Source organism: Cygnus olor, chromosome 10, assembly GCF_009769625.2.
Source record: "Cygnus olor isolate bCygOlo1 chromosome 10, bCygOlo1.pri.v2, whole genome shotgun sequence".
Lineage (NCBI taxonomy): Eukaryota > Metazoa > Chordata > Aves > Anseriformes > Anatidae > Cygnus > Cygnus olor.
This window is the reverse complement of record NC_049178.1, coordinates 19,212,647-19,229,524: the sequence shown is the minus strand read 5'-3', so window position 1 is coordinate 19,229,524 and position 16,878 is coordinate 19,212,647. Positions and strand designations below refer to the sequence as shown.

Here is a 16,878-nt window from a genome sequence, read left to right as displayed (position 1 = left end):
CTCACTTCCAAATTGAGAGAAAACACCAGTGCATCTCCACAGGGGCTGCACTTGACCCAGTTATTCATGAATGACTTTGGTAACACAAAGATACCAAGTGTGGAGAAGCTGTAAGCACTCAGGAGGACAGCACCAGCATGCCAAATGATCTCGACATGGAGGAAAAGCATCCAACATCATGAACACAATTAGGTATAAAGGTACACAAAGTCCAGCTTCTTTTGGAAATAATAAAATGCAAACTTTAAGATGTGCTTTGTAAGAAAGAGAACATAGAGGTTAGGAAGGATAAAGCCTAAACACGAATCAGCAACGCAAGTCTGCTGCCAAAGAGACAAGTGGTGTTTTGGGAAATGTAAACAGATGTTAACCACAGGACATGGAAGGTAATTATTCATATGAGATTTAGAAAACATGACCTAGGAAGGAGGGTATTTACTTGGTCTATAAAAAAATAAGGTCCAAAAAGTAGATATAACAGCTATCTCCCAATATACAACAGGCTTTAATTAAGAAAACCACAATTATTTATACTTTGTGAACAGAAGTGACTGGCTTAATTCGCAGTAAGAAAAATTAAGGACAGATAGAATTAAAATTTTCTGAACTATATAGACAGTTAATCGTTTGAATACGTTTTCTCCAAGGAGGCTCTTGGGACCCCATCACTGGAAGCCTCTTAAAAGGACTCCAGACGAACATCGCTCCTGGAAGTTGGGTCTGTGGTGCGATGAAGCAAGTTCATCTCGATGACCCCTCGAGATCCTGGGTCAGATTTGCATCCTAACACTTGTCAACACCACCCAGGAAATAATATCTGCATTATCTCCTCTGGAGCAAAATAACGGTGAAAGTATCATTTCATTTGGCACCACAACTGAGTACTGCTGCTCAGGACATCACCAGCCTCATATTGTCTTTAAAATTCATATTACATACTTGCAAGTAAGGACAAATATGTACATTTAGCTATCATACTTCAGAGTTTGCAATGACTCCATCCACAAAGGCGCCTTTTATCCCAGTGCTGCCAGTTTTATGTTTTCTCAAGAATCACATTCAAATAAAACTAAAGTAGGAGAAGCTACCTCATTACACTTCTGCTTTGTGTCCCTGTATACACTGGTTTCTTAACAGAGTCTATCTTTAGGAAAAGGGTGGTATGTAATATACTTCCTTCATTGCAATAATTTGTGTTGCATATTCTTATTCATTTTTCTTAATTTACCCTGCATTTGGTTGTCCCATATGGTACTTTGCAGGAAAGCTTATTTCAACATCAAAACTGAATTTTATATTTCAATTTACTGAACTAATACATGAACTTTGCTGATGCTGAATTTATTCTACCTTTGTATTTTTACGTAATTTTATTAACTCTACTTTATATAAAGCTGAATCACAGTCTCTTACCAATCTGTTTTCTCTATGTCTACATGTATATAGTAATATAGTAGATATATTCGAAATAATAGGAATAACAAAAGTAGCATTATGCACAATTAGAGCTAGTAGCACACAAAATCAGACATTGTTAATAATAAATGGCAATATTATATAAAAGAAATACCATCTGAAAGCTGATTTTACACGGCATATTAAAGACTTGATGGCTCAGGAGATTGGTAATAGAATAAAAAGCCTTTCATCTCAAGGTCATCAATTCAAATACAAGTCAGACTGATAGCAACTGAAAGCCATTTGATGAGAGTGCTAATGAACCTAGTCTCATTTCTAAAAAACGTAAGAATAACCATAGCATTTAGCCCTTTCTCCTGCCTCTGACAGCAGTCAATACAGAAATAGCATGGAGGCACAGAACCGATTTGGCAGGTAGAGCCGTATTCCCCTTGTTATATGCTGCCAGCCCCAGGCCATCACTATTTTAGCAGATTCCTAGCAGGTACCTGCTACAGGTACCTGTTTGCTCTGTTCCAAAATTCAACATTTTCAGTGCTGCCAACTGTGTCTTTTATTGCTTGGAGGGCTGAAAAACCAAACTGGGCTTTATCTCCCTGCATGACCACGTGATACACAGGCAGAAGTCTGGTCATTTGCTGGTGCCATAACAATTTGGTACACTAGTGCATTGCCTTTATTTGATACCTTACTCTTCTTTTTCCGGTACGTATCGAATAAACCAATGCTCCAAAGCAAGGCAATACATTAGGAAAGAGAGGAATCCCAGCACCAAATAGAGCAACCGTTCAGCTCCCCTTGTCAGCCAGCAAATAAAGAAAACCACATATTGTGAGAATTCACAAGCAAACTCAAAATCTTCTGGTATAAAAGCCCTGGTATCATTTCCTTTGATCCAGTACAATCCCTCAATGCCTATGCAATTTACTACTGGCTGTAGTATTAACATGATGCAAAGCACTGATAAGAAAACAACTGATGTCCTTGTGACTGTCTTTTTGCGCTAAGTGACATTTTTGCTTTTTAAAATCATCTTAGGATGAATTTTGCTTTTATATCTTCCATGGACAAAGTTTGCACATGCAAACTCAGTGCCCAGAACATCTACAAATACTTGCGTGTAGGTGTACACAGGGACATCCAGAAGCATCATTCAGTGAGATATACAGTAAAAAGACAACTTTTGCCCATAATCTGTACTTGGAACCTATTGATTCCTTTCTGAACTGAGGCATCCAGACAACTCCCCCAGGTACCTTCCAGCCCAAATTATTCTACAAATTACCAACCTCACAACTCACGTAACCTCCATCTTCAGTAGTCCCCAGGCTTAGGAGGGCTGTTTGGCTTCTCAAAAGTGACTAATGGATTAATTTTAAAGGTGACTAGGTGCCTAAAGATGCCATTTACAACCAGCATGGGCTTACAACATCTGGGTAATCAATTCCCTTAATGCAATTTTTCCCCAGCGCAGCACAGGTGCCTAGCAGCCATTACAAAGCCAGTCCTGGTGCAAAGCAGGCAGTGGAAATCCCCAAGCTCTCCTTGTATGGGAAGGCTGTGCTTCCACTCAAACCTTCCCATGGAGCACAGGAACAGCTCCATCACACTACAGAGCATCACGTTTGGGATAGCTCATCTGCAGGTCTGGGAGAGAGAATTTGCTCATGACACATACAAAAGTGAGCTTTACCCAAAAGCTTCAATGTCAGGGAAGCTCTCCATGTGATGGAGGCAGCATGTATTCCTGGACCCCTGTCACACGAGCCGAGTGTGTCCCCACCAGTGTTGTACTGGCCATGGTGCTGGACCACTAACCTGAATTTTGTCAGGTTTGGACCTACTCCAATTACTTAAGGATAAAGCTGGAGATTCCCTTGTTCCAGCTCAGAGGTACCTCCCATCTTGCCACCTCAAATGGCTCCACTTATCCCATGTCTGTCTAGAAGACTGCCAAGAGTACAGAGATCTGGATTGAAGTGGACTTGGGAGTGTGGAGAGCTCTTGAATACATCAGTTAAGGTCATTAACTCCTGTGACACACCTCGCCGATGTCAATTCTCAGAGATAAGTGTGTGACAATCTGACTGGAGGAATTCTCCTGTAATGTATTATTAATCCATTTATTATTACAGTTATTATAATCTTTTTGTGGAGCACTGTAGCTCAATTTATTCTATGGCAGCTAATGTTTTTAATGAACCCTTTCTTCTCCTCAGGATGGGAGCCTCCTTCACCAGACATTTGGCTTTTAAGCAAGTAGAAAATGACACAAAGGTGTATCCTATTTATAAATGCAGCTTCACATGTCAAGCCCTGAATTTTAAATGCAAAGGAGTACTAACTTTCAAGTCGACAAGTAACTTTTACAAGGTAAGACTTACAAACTCTAAATATATGAAGGCTTACAATTAAATTTATCACACAGTTAAATGCAATGAAATCTTAATGACAATTCCCCTAGCTGAGAAAGAGATGTGTTCAAATGAAAAGGTCCTGTGTACATGCACTTATTTTGCGGGGCAGCTGGGGGGCATACATTAACTTAACTCCGAACCCTGTCTGAATGGGTTTGGGTTCAGATTCTGGTCAGGCCAGGCGAGGGGGTCACGGTGCTGAGCTGGGGGGGAAAGGGCACCGCAGGCAGGGAAGGGGGTGTGTGGAGAGCTGTCAGCCCCAGGAAGGGGAACAGCACATTTCCCAAACATCCACAGCTCTGACGCATGGAGAGCCGAGCGCACAGCTGGTTATAAAGGCTGCATTACTCCGTGACCTTTTCTGCTAAGAGCGAAGGGCAGATATAAAAATCTGCTCAAGTTTGCACTCAGAATGTTACGCCTACACTTCCAGTATTTCTCCTTTGAAATGGCAAAGCCCAGCCCATGCGGCAGCCTCAGGGAGGAGACCGGAGGAGAGTCTTGCTTGTTTGCTTGGTTTTGTTGATGGTTGGTGGGTGGGTTTATTTATTTATTTTTTGGTGGTGGGGTTTGTTTATTTTAGTAAAATGCATGTGTTTTAGGGGGTAAGAAGAAACAATAACATTGTGTGTCCACCCCAGTGGAAACAAAAGCAAAACAAACCAAACAAAAAATGAGTAAACCCTTATTCTCTTTGCTCATGCAAACCTACAAAATAGGGGCAGTCTTCACAGGGTGACCCTTCCAGATGGCTGGTCATGAAAAAAAGAAAGTTTCTAAGCTAACTTGTAGACTGACAAAGAAAGTGAGCTGTTCAGAGCTGCTCCTAAAGGGACAGGAATCAAAACAATCAGATTTTATAGAGATCTAGATGTACACAGCATCTGAAACCTACTGCTTGATTAGTTGAGGTTCATCAGAAATCAGAAAATTATTCTCTACTTGAAACCATCACTGGATGTAAAGAAAAACATTTATCAGCTGTATAATAAAGGAAAAAAAAAGTTTTACTAAAAAGAAGTCAAAGCAACATTTAGACAGACTAAATTTTACCACCAACTTTGTCATTAAGAATTTTACAGACCACAAAAGTGTGCAAAATCAAATCCAGCAGCAGATACATAAGAAGGATGTTCTCAGCCCTGCCCTCCACGATAGTAAGAGACAGGGATCAGAATACAGGGAAACAAAAACAACAAACACTATCTAAAAAACATAATAATGTTAAGGGATACATAATTCACACTATAAACAGAGCTTTAGTCTTAGAGCTCTCATTAATAAAAACTAATGAGAAATGCATATTTAAGCTCCATGTAGCACATACTCCCTGTTCATCAGCCACAAACAAGAAACAAAACACAAAATTATAATTGTTTAGCAAATAGGATTAAAATAAATAAATAGACAGAACCCCCTTGCCAGTGTGCTTATTTTCTCCAAGCACATCTCAGGATGGGTCCACAGGCACTGGAATCCCTGGTAGGAAGCTACCCAAGAGAAGCCACAGGCGCAAGTACCCCGAGGCTCCAAGTCCTCCTTCCACTCCACAGATGAATGAATCCCAAAGGCCCTGCTCTTTTCTCAACATGCTCCACGGCTGCTTTAACTGAAGGAAAGGTCTGGGGCTTTGCAGCCAGGCCCTCAGGTGCCTGGGGCAATGCACTATCACTCCTACCCCGACGGCCACCACCACCAGCTACTGGAAAGCAGGATTGTAGACGTGCTTGGAAATAATCAGGGTAGAATGGTTACACGACCTTTTCTGTCAGGTTGAAAAATGAAATAGATTTGAGGTTTTTGTTTGTTTGTCTTTTTAATGTCAAATTACAAACTACTTAGCAAGAAGATTCTATTACAGGATAAAGCCTAACGTAGTGTTCAGCTATATGTATAATTATTGACTGTATGCTTAACTAATAAAGAGCTAAAGACAAACAAGTCCCATCTGAAATACCAGAGCTTTCAGACTTTGAAAGTATATCTGTATACTTCAAGCAATTCAAATCATAAGGAATTATTCCACAGCTAAATACATGCATAAATATATGTAAATGTTTATGCTATTATAGAAAGCATATTAAAGATACAAAAGATATCAAATAGGTATAAAACAGTTATAATGCATTTAACTCTTACCATTCGGAAACAAATACATTAAATAAATAAATATATTCTAACCAGTACATGCAGCTGTTTCTTCATCAATGCATGGTCAATTTGCAGTTTCACACCTGAATCATTCTCCCCACCTTACTGCATCTAGAGGGAAAGAGAAACGTGTGAGTTGAGCAATGGTATGTCGGATGTTGACTTTATCTAAAAATAGCATCTTTATCAGTCCAATTCCTTTGTTTTCTTTTTCTTTTTTTTCCCCCCTCTCTCTACACCACTGTGTTTGTCTGATCTTACTCTTTGTCCTCTATTCAACTAGGAAAGGACAGTGTTTTCCATATTTGAATAACAAGTAATGTACCCCATGGAACAGAAAAATGGGCTGAGTCTGATTCTAATTCTAAATCTGGTTTGTGACCTTGGAATGAAGCACTTCTCTGCACCTCTATTTCCTCTCTTTCTTTGCCTTTCTTGTGTCCTTAGATTACAAGCTTCATAAAGCCAGCTAAGTGGTTTATATAGTACTAAACAGATAAGACTCAGTGACCACTGAAACCACTAGATAACACAAAAACAGAAACAACTCTTATCAATCATTACTTGCACAATTGCTCTCCTATAGGCTACTAATGTGATACAAGATTTCAAAATGATTTTCAATACTTACTTTCATTTAAAATAATAAAAAAGTCTCATGAAAGAAGGGTGTATTCAAGACAAAAAAAATCTTAATTGCCTTTTTTTTTTTTCCCCCCAATAATATATCCCCCTACTTCAAACATGTTGAAAGAGTTACATTCAAGGAGTGACATTTCCGTATCCCTCTCAGGTGGACGTGGACATGTCACACCTCTGCTACTGAGCAGACACCTCCTGGCCTTCATGACCTTCACCATGGGAAGACCTGGGAGCTTTAAAACCACTTTTCTTGCTCAAAGACCTCCGGCCCCAGAAGAGACTACACGTACACAGTGTAAATCCCAGGCCGTGTTCCTATGCCACCAAGAAGCAAAAGTAGTACACAACTGCTTTCCCCCCCTCCTTTTTCCTCCTTTGTGGGTCACCTTTAAAAGTGAATTTCTTTCAAGACTCTCTGTATGAATGACAAGATATTCAGTGAGATGTCTTAAGGGAAAAGAAGTGATAAAGAGAAATTCATCTAACCTATTTTCTTTCTTGTCTCTACTTGATAATCTCTTTATCTGGACTCATTTCACCAGTTGCAGACAGACTTATTTCCCCACAGACAGACCCTAACCCTTTCCCAAAGCACACACATGCACATGCACCTCCTTTCCCACAGCATTTCAAATTCATATTGGAACATCTCTTTGCTATTTTGGAATATATAGCCAAATTTAGCATACACGGATGTATGTCTATGCTTATTGTCAAACGCATCTCTCATCTTCCATTTAGTTTCTGCTTTGTGGGCAGATACACAGCATTTATATGGACCTCCCTGCCAAAATAAGCATACAATTTCACTGAATCACAATTCACTAGCATATGTATTTTAGAGTTTGTTTGTCAATAAATTACGGTTTCTGACATGAACAGAGAACATTTCCTTAAGCTCTACAGTGATTTAGGAACCTCAGTTCTACTTCCAGCTGCACTGTAATCCTTCTCAACACCTACTGAGACTTTAGCTTAGAAATGTTTACTTTCCTGCTGGCAGCACACTCAGCCCTTTATAGCATCTTTACCTTCCCAAGGAAATGCAACTGCAGCTTGTGATGCCAAACAAAAATTGCCTGATCTGCAGCTTGTGCCAGCTGGGTACAGCCGAGCCAAGCCCAGTCCAAGGAGTGTGAAACGTGCCTCGGCTAGAAGACAAAGCAAGCCCAAGCCCAGCCCCATGCACACTCACCAGGGCTTGCAAAACAAGAGTAGAAAATCCCTACTTTGTAAAACAGTGCAAAACAGAGGCTATTGCCAAGATTTCAGCTTATCACAGGAACAGATTCAGAGTTTGAGACCAGAGATGCTGTTATTACATCAAGTCTAGACTTCCTGCCATTACATTTTCCCCAGCTACCTCTACATTAAGCTAATTCACTTGCAATTGATTAAAACAGCTTCTCCAAATAAAAAAATCCACTTTTTATTTAGAGACAGGAAAAAAAAAGAAATTCACTACTATTTTAATTACAGACTCTGAGGGAGGAGGAAATTACAATTTCTCCTCTCCCCTCCTTTTTTTTTTTTTTTTTTAAATCTAACTCAAAAATCACAGCAGAGAATAGTAGCTCAGATGCTTTATACCAGCCTTCTTTTTAATCAGCTGTCTCCAGTCTTTATCAGCTGTTTGTCCGCTTCTCCCACTTACATGGTGCATCTTGGACTTATTGATCTAGTAAGCTTTAAATTACAGCTATCCATGAAAAAAAAGCAGAGGCAAACCATAACAGGAAAGAGCAGGCCTGATAAAGGAATTCTGAAGGGCTACTCACCTTTGCTCAGAGAAAATCTTAATAGAATTTCCTGGAGAGAAGGTCTGGGGGACTGAAGTTATCAGTGGAGTTTGCGAACAGAGGAAGGATAAATAGAGCTCACAGGCTGAAGGAAAGGATTTATATAAAAAAATTCTTCCAGTGAAAAATATAGGAGAGCTTGATAAAAAGAATAAATAAGATACAATATTAGGAACCTATCTATGCTGCTTGGTATTTCTTATTGGGTTTATCAGAGTCAGACAACTTTTAGCTGTTCTTGTTGTTTCAGGCGTAGTATAAACCAACAGTGAGAATTCAGCGTTCCCCAAACACACAAAAATAAATGTTTAGAATTAGAAAGGCAGAGTACAATCAGGGCTACTTTCAGTGCTCAGGTGCAACTACTGCAGCTTCAGCTCACAGACTGCCAAAGGGTATTGCTCTTGATTTTCATCAGAGAGCATCAGGAGCATCCTACTGAAGGCACTAAATTGACCATAAATCCCAACAATGCTGCTCCACCTCAAAGCCACTATCCCACGCAGTAACACTGCTGTTCCCAGCTCCTGGCAACGGGCATCATCTGGGGAATGTGACCTATCATTTTGCCCAAGTTTCTTCTGTAAGATGAAGGAAGATTCACGAGTTAGTGGTCATCGTCCATCACCCCCAGGCTCTCCTGTCCACGTGATGCTGCCAGTAGGAAAGCTTTATCGTTCCTCCTGCGTGGCAGCTACACAACAGGCACTGATGCCTCACGCTTCCCTTGCTTAGGCAAAGGCTGTTCAAAGCTGCAGCAAATTTGCAGCTACACAAGTCCTAAAATGACTGAATTTAGCATTACAGTAGAAAAGAAAGCATTAGTGAAACAAAGTATGCCTTAATGAAAACAAATGTCTCATGGTCTACACTGAGAATTTAACTGGTCGTTTGTTTTTTCGTGCCTTGTGTACTACAAGGGAAAAATAAGCAGCCTTATAAATTGGGATTCACGACAATTGTCCTAGAGACCTTGTGGCCCAAATCACAGAGGTTAGGTGCCCTGGCCTTGTAAATCTGCTGGGATTTTTAAAGATGAGAAATAAAACTAGGATATTGTTTCCTCTGTATGCATGCACAAAGGATCTGCATGTCCATCTTGATACCCAGTGCTGCTTCTGCCTCGTACTTCCCAATGGCATTTTATTGTTATTGCAGTCTGCAAGTACAGTCACTTCGGCCTTCCTGTTCTCCAGAAGAGCTGACAGATTGCCACGTGAGGGAATGCAGTTCACACTTTTATTCATTCAGCTGGTCCCTTGCTGCGCTTGACATTGAATTTCAGCTCGGTGCAGAGAAGGGGAAAAGCAGCAGGGCACAAAACCAGCTTTGAGTCATCTCTGTCCCCTGTGCTGAGCTACCCTGTGGCTGCTCAGTCTCTGCACTGCCCGCTGCCTGCGGTCACAGTGCAGATGGCACGGACACCTCCTTGGGCTCCTCCACTCCTGGCTGGAGAGGAGGAACAGGCTGGGGTAGGGACGTGGGGGCCCTGCTGCAAAGTGACCTTCCTGCTCAGCCATCCGTTTCTCTCTAAGAGACGCGTGAATCGATGAAGTACCAGCCTCCGAGCCAGAGTCCGTTCTCAAAAAGTGAACCTAAATACGGAAACATTGCTCGAACTGTGCCTGCTGCAGACCCCCACTTCGCTGAGGGGAACCACGGCCAGCTTTGGCCCAGAGGACTGGGCAGAGCAGCCCCGTGTCAGAAGAGGGGAGGGCTGCTCAGGCCAGAGCTCCAAGGCAGCCTTGGCCACTTCCCTGCAGCAAAGCCCCACCGAAGCCAACTTGCTCACCCAGCAGCATGCTCGTCACATCTCATCTGAGCCCGATCGATCAGTGTCAACCACAAGCATTTATCCTATCGCAGAACGCGGTGTGTGAAGAACGGGTGGCAAAAGGATGAAAGGACCCAAATCCCAGCCTGGCCTGGCCAGCATTCCCATCACCCCACTGCAAGCGACAATGAGCAATAAGCTCCAGTTCTGCATATTAACAGCAAAAGGTTTGGAGGAAGAAGGTTTTTTCCAAGCAATAAAGAGATGCATTGACCTGCTTAGAAAATATCCCAATATGAAATGGACAAAATGCAGTCACAGCAAAAGATTGCTGTCCTTGGAGTGATTGGGGGCTGGATTCCACACTAGAAGCACATGTACTGCAATGACAGCTTCAAACTGATACCAAGTACACAAATTTGATATGAAAATTGATATGAAAAAAATAAAAATAAAAAAAGATCGAGAGAGAGAAGGAGCTCTTAACCATTTAAGAAAGAAACATTTTTAGACATAATTTTACCCTTGGGCGTTATAAATACAACGTAACAAAGCTGTAGCACTGTTGAAAAAAAGCCAACAACAGTAAGTTTTCCTCCTTCTTAAATAAAGCCTATTTCATTTTTAGCAACAGTAGAAAAGTACTAATTTCACAGCAGCGAACTTTAGATGTTCAATTTAGAAGACCTGTTTTGCCAATATTTCAGTTTTCCCGCTAGGGAAAAAAAATAATAAAAGTCAAAGAGCGCTTTGGGTCAGTCTCACCGTTAGAATATGGTTGCTCCCAATTACCGCAAACACAACATTGCAAGTTTCTCAAATATCTATTTATTTATTACTGAAGGGGCTACCACAATATGAAGGGAACCTTGAAATACCAATCACAGCTGTCTGAGACCATCACACCATGTTAGCCAACAATTTCTGTGATTTACTGTACCTATAAAAGAAGGCAAGCATGAACAAGTTTTCATAAATCAAGCTTATTGGGCCAGATTCTGGCCCATGATTATTCAGGCACATGAAACACTACAGCTCGTTACCAGTACATAATTCAGCTCTGTAGGGATCTCAGCAGTAGAAAAGTATGGTGTTAAAAGCTGTTACAATGGTCACCAGAAGAAAATCAACTTGGCTCTAACACACGTGTAAGGGCTGATGCATACACATGCACTTTCTCATGGACTTTTCACCGCATGATGGATATTTGTCCCTAAAGAAAACATCAAGGCCTGTAAAAAGCATTCAGATCTCATGTACAGCATTGCCACAGGATCACAGTAGGTAGATGTTCAGCGGTTAAACCCCGTGCCATGACACACATGAATGTATTGATTTCAAATTTACAGCGAACACCAGGTGTTATCGTCCCTTAAGGAAAATTGTGACTGCTAGGAATCACCTCTGTCAATATTTCCCTCCCGGGTCACTAAATCCTGATAGTCAATAAAAGTCAGTGAGCTCAACCGAGCTATCACAAGAGCCTGCATGTACCTTGGGGTAAAATTTGGCACACTTAGTATCTGCTTATTAGTTAGAATGATTTTGCATTTAAAATCCCCAAGGCATAGAGTGCACTCACACTTGATTTTAATAACCTTCTAATACACAACATATCTCTGCATTACAACCTTTCCCTGGGCTCTTCAACAAGGCATATGTGCAATTGAATGCCACGCGAGCTGAAAAAAAGATTTCTCCTAAACCGGTAACACAGCATCACAAGTACCTACATGCCAGCTAAAAAAAAAAAATCCATTATTTTTCACACAACCCATTTATTCCTATCACAACACTGGAGTTTCAGGAAATAACACATCTAAAATAATTAGTTCTGTGTTTTCCACATTAAAAAAAAAAAGGTTTCAGTTTTGCACAGTCAAGTGCCAAAATACCCAGTCACCCTCAGAAATGTTGGAGCAAGTCTTCAACTGGAATAAATCAGCATAGTTTTGTTGAAAGAGTTTTTCTTTACATCACCTCACAAACAATTTCCCTAACGTTTTCTGGTTAAAAATTGTAGGCAGGCAATGCAGAGGATTCTTTTCACCACTACAACTCAGTTATAGGACAACTGTGGTGACACATGAACTGAGAATGAATCAGAAAGGTTTAACATGTGAGGCTAACTGCAGACAACGTATAAAGGTTTTTGAATTTTTTTTTAAATCAGCATTTTTTGCTGCTGCCCTGCTCACAACATATTTAGAGGATAATTTTAATGAAGAAAATTCATTTTTTTATCCTGTTGTAAAGATTCTTCATTATTAATCTGTAGATTTCAATTGTTCTCCCCCCCCCAAGAAATGCTTTTTGAATGCAACTGAAAAATTGTCCAATATTGATATGCAATTCTATGGTCAAATTTCTAGCAATCATACAAACTACTAAGCAACTTATTTAGCATTTAAAATAAGTAAAGCAATGAAAAAAAGCAAACCAAGAAGATTTCCAAAGCCAACTAGCAAATGATGTACAGGTTTAAAAAAAAAAGTCTCTAGAGATTGACTTACAAAAATTACTGACTTTCAAACATAAAGATAAAATCAACAGACTGAAGTTGTTCATTATAACCAATTTGTTGAATTCTAATCCTGTTTTGGTCATCAGCTCTCTGCTTGCTTGTAACATGGTCAAGCCATGGAAACAAAGTGATACTTGTTCCCATAACAATATTGAACCCTTATATAGCACTTTTCGTCAGCAAATCTCCAAGCACTTGACAAAGAAGGAAAGCTTTGTTATCCCCAAATCAGATAGAGAAATTGCAGCAGTAGGATAATTGCAGAGCCAGAAATAACACTTCCGAGTCCCAGGCTAATGGCCTAACTAATAAGTAATAGCATAGGGCATTTCATTAACACAGGAGACAACTGAGGTCACCATGGGCCACTTCAGTACTGCTACTTTTGAAATGCTGAAAGTGCAAAGAGAAAAGTACAACTGAAAAACACATCAGCCAGTTCAATGAGTTCTTTACATTGACTCTAAGGACATAAAGCATGCTATTAACTCCTTCCGTCCACAGATCTGCACAAAGACTTCATGCTGACAATTCTCCACCCAGAAAGGTTACTAAGCTTATGTTTAAGTTATTGTGGTACCACAAATGCTTAGAGTTGAACACAGTTTCAAGCATGTTTGTTTTTCTTTTTCTTTTTTTCTGTCTATCAGGAAAAACATATGTTTCTGCTGGAAAATGAATAGCAGAGGATTAAAAACTGTAAAAGCCCATGCTCAAAAAACGTAATTTTTCTCAGAAGAAAGTAATGAGTGAGATTTATTTTTCAAGACTTTTTTTCCACTGATGTTAATGCTCGGAGTCTGCTGTGAAACAGATGATGGGGTGGTTGAGAGTTAATGCTTATGTGTCAGCATGCGTCAGAAGCAGAGAGGCCAACAAAGCTGCCGCTGCTGTAGGTATTTGCTGCCAACTACATGATCAAGAACTGAAGGAGGATACAGCTTTATTTGGCCTTCACAGTTCAACACCCTGATCATCATGGGGGCCTTTAACCACCATGATATCTGCTAAAAGGGCAACTGATGGTGCACAAACAACCTAGATTTCATAAGCGTATCAAAGAAATATTGATGCTTGACTTCAGAAGAGCAGAATTTGGCTTGCTCAGGTAACTAGCAGGTGTAATACCAGGGACAACTGCTCTGGGGAAGAGTACTGGGGAGCTCCTTTACCTTCGAGGAAAACCTCCTCGAAGCGCAAGAATGATCCACCTGATGAGTAGGAAGCAGAGCAGACGTGGCAGAAGGCTGACTTGGCTGAATGTGGAATCCCTGGCTGAGCTCAAACACAAAAAGAACGTGAACAGAAGGTGGAAGTGAGGACAGCCTGCCCAGGAGCACTACACAACCCTTGCCCAGACGTGCAGGGGTAGAACTGGGAAAACCAAAGCTCAGGCAGAGTTGAAACTGATAAGGAATAGGATGGACAACAAGAAAGGCTCATTCATAGGTACATTTGCAGAATAAATAAATAAATAAATAAAGGAAAAAGAGAGTCCCTCCTGAATATGGGCAACAGAATTACTGACAAAGGGTACAGAAAAGGATAAAGAATTCAGCGACTTTTTTCACTCAGTCTTTACTGGCAAGTCCTGCTCTCAGGTGAACTCATGACCATGACCTTTAATGACCATGGCTGAATAGGAGTCAGCAGTGGATTGATGAACCAAAAAAAAAAAAAAAAATTCAGCAGAGGGGACCAAGATGATTGTGGGCTTCAGCACATAATGTATGAGAAGAGGCCGAGAACTGTGTTTGTGTAGTCCAGAGAGGCTAATTACTGTTTTCAACTGGACAAAGCCCTGAACAACACGATCTAACTTCAAAGTTGGTCTTACTTTCAGCACAAGGTTGGACCAGATGACCTCCAACAGTCCCCTCCAACATTAATTATTACACTATTTTAATGGTTTCTCCTTCACTTATATTTATTGCAGGGCATTCACTTGTAAAGTAGCATTTGGAAATAATTATTCTGCATTTATGCAACATTTTCAGATGAAATAAAAAATTCCATACATATTTGAGAAGCATCCGACTGCTGGTGAAGAATATCATGGCCTAAAAGCCAGTCAGCTGGAGCCAATTAAATCGTGATCAACCTCCCATGACACCAAAATGCCTAATTGAACTTGTGCCGTCTGTGTGAGATGGAGATTTTGCCTTCTTCACAGAAGCCCAAAATGGGGGGTTCACTGTTGTGTCTCTGTAAATCAAGATCATTATCAAAAAGTAACAATCAAAACAGGAGATGGCTGCATTGATTAAAATAATGCTATTCCTCTTCTAAGAAGTAAAGATGACTTCGCTTGCAAAAAGACAACCTCAGATGTTTACTCACAAATACCCATTTTTACCCTCCTGGCAAATGGAAAATGTGAGCAGGAGCAAGTGATGCACATGCATATTTAGAATTAAACTTCAAAAGCAAGTGCTTCATTAGTGGAATATGATAAAAAGTAAGACGTGTTTGAATGAACAGCTATGGTTTAGTAAATCCTGACTTTGGTTTTAAAAAGAAGAGAAAAACTAGTGTATTTGGACTCAAACTTACAATAAAAATCAATTTGTATTTATAGATACTGAATAACACACTCATTACTATTCATGCTCATTACTGTTCATTTTGCTACTGTCACAAAAAATATGGTAAATGACTGACAGCTTTTACAATATATGGGTGTCTGAAGAACCAAAACAGCTGAAAGATCTGGAGTTTTGAATTCAAAAACTGTAGGCACTGCCAATATTATACTAATCTAACCTGATCTTAATTCTTTTTTTTATTTTATTTTATTTAAATCTCCCCAATCTTTTGAGTTAATTTGAGTAATCTTTTTTTTCTTTTCTTTTCCTTTTTTTTCCCCTCCCTGAGAGGGTTCATGTTTCACTTCTATTTGGTTTCAGTAAGCTGTGAAAAAACCACTGCACATCAGAAAAAATAGAAGCAACATTTTTCCCTAATTAGTCCATAAAAATGCTAATTTTTCTAATGAATCAGATTGAAATATCACAGGAGCAGGTAATAGTGCAAATACAGAGGTTGCTTATGGGGTAGGCTTTCAGATTCATTTTGCTAATCACTACAGCACGAAGCAACTTACAAAGCCAATATTTTAATGAGGTTTGAGAGGCAAAATATGCTTATTCAATTTTTGTGCAAAATAATGTTAGTTATATGCATATGCACCTACTCACTGCAACCATGCGTTCAGTTATAGGTGTCAAAAACCAGACCCACAGTATTTACTGCCTGGTTCCTCAGCTGCAGTGAACCCTTCTATCCCCATTACAAGAGCTCCTCTGCTTGTTTACTCAAGCTGAGGATGTGACTATAAATCTTTATTCTGCCCAATTTTACTGTTAATACAGTCCATTTCTGAAAACGATAAAATAATACTTTCTTTTTTCATGGACGAGTAGCTAATAATATCTCTAGTCTGAATCAGACAAGCAAGAAAGTGAAATCATTGTCTGTCCACTCCACAGTATCTTTATTTTTTTCTGCCCTTACACTTTTGCTCCTGCCTTCTGTGTTGGCACATACTAAGGCACTTGTATCCAAGCTGCAGATCGAGGAAGGAGTGGTCTTTTTTTCAAGTCAAAATCCAGTAGAATCAATGAGCTCTTAGAGGAAATCTCCTAGGGCTTGACCTTCAGGGTGGCCTTTTGCTCTCTAAACCCCATGTAAAACCACGATTCTGCCAGTCAGTCCTTGGTAAAAGATTTAAAGAAAAGGACTGTTGCCTGTTGGTGCCACCAACAATCTAAGCAGGAATTAAGCAGCTTGAAAAAGCCTTTAAATTCAACTTATCACTCTCCCATAGCTCCCCATATATTCTTTATGACCCTGTGTTCTCTTACCCCTTTGATCATTTTATATTGAAGTAGTCTCTTGTTTAATATGTAGCTAAGATGACTGCATGATAACATCAAAACAGAAGGGAACATAAAGAACATGAAAGAATACGAAGTCAATAGCTTTGCAAATCACAACGCATAAACAGGCCTAGTTGAAAGCTGCGGTAGTACAGTGCTGCTTTTATGCTCTCACAAAGTTGCACGCAGTGTTAAGACCAACTACAGACTGAAACTAAAGATTAAAACTACATTGGGCTTGCTTTCTTCTTGCTTTGATTGTTCATTCTCCTCA

The 16,878-nt window shown here is 40.0% G+C and overlaps 1 protein-coding gene across 7 annotated transcripts in view; it reads right to left on the bottom strand.

Moving 5' to 3' along the window:
- CHL1 (cell adhesion molecule L1 like) overlaps window positions 1-16,878 on the bottom strand; it is a 128,960-nt gene that overhangs the window by 91,027 nt on the left and 21,055 nt on the right. For 6 of the 7 annotated variants that reach the window (XM_040568689.1, XM_040568686.1, XM_040568694.1 and 3 more), the window contains exon 2: window positions 6,018-6,098. The exons of the other annotated variant lie outside the window; for it this stretch is intronic. The gene's annotated coding sequence lies outside the window, so the exon portion shown is untranslated. The remainder of the gene's footprint in view (window positions 1-6,017; window positions 6,099-16,878) is intronic. 7 annotated transcript variants of the gene reach the window in all.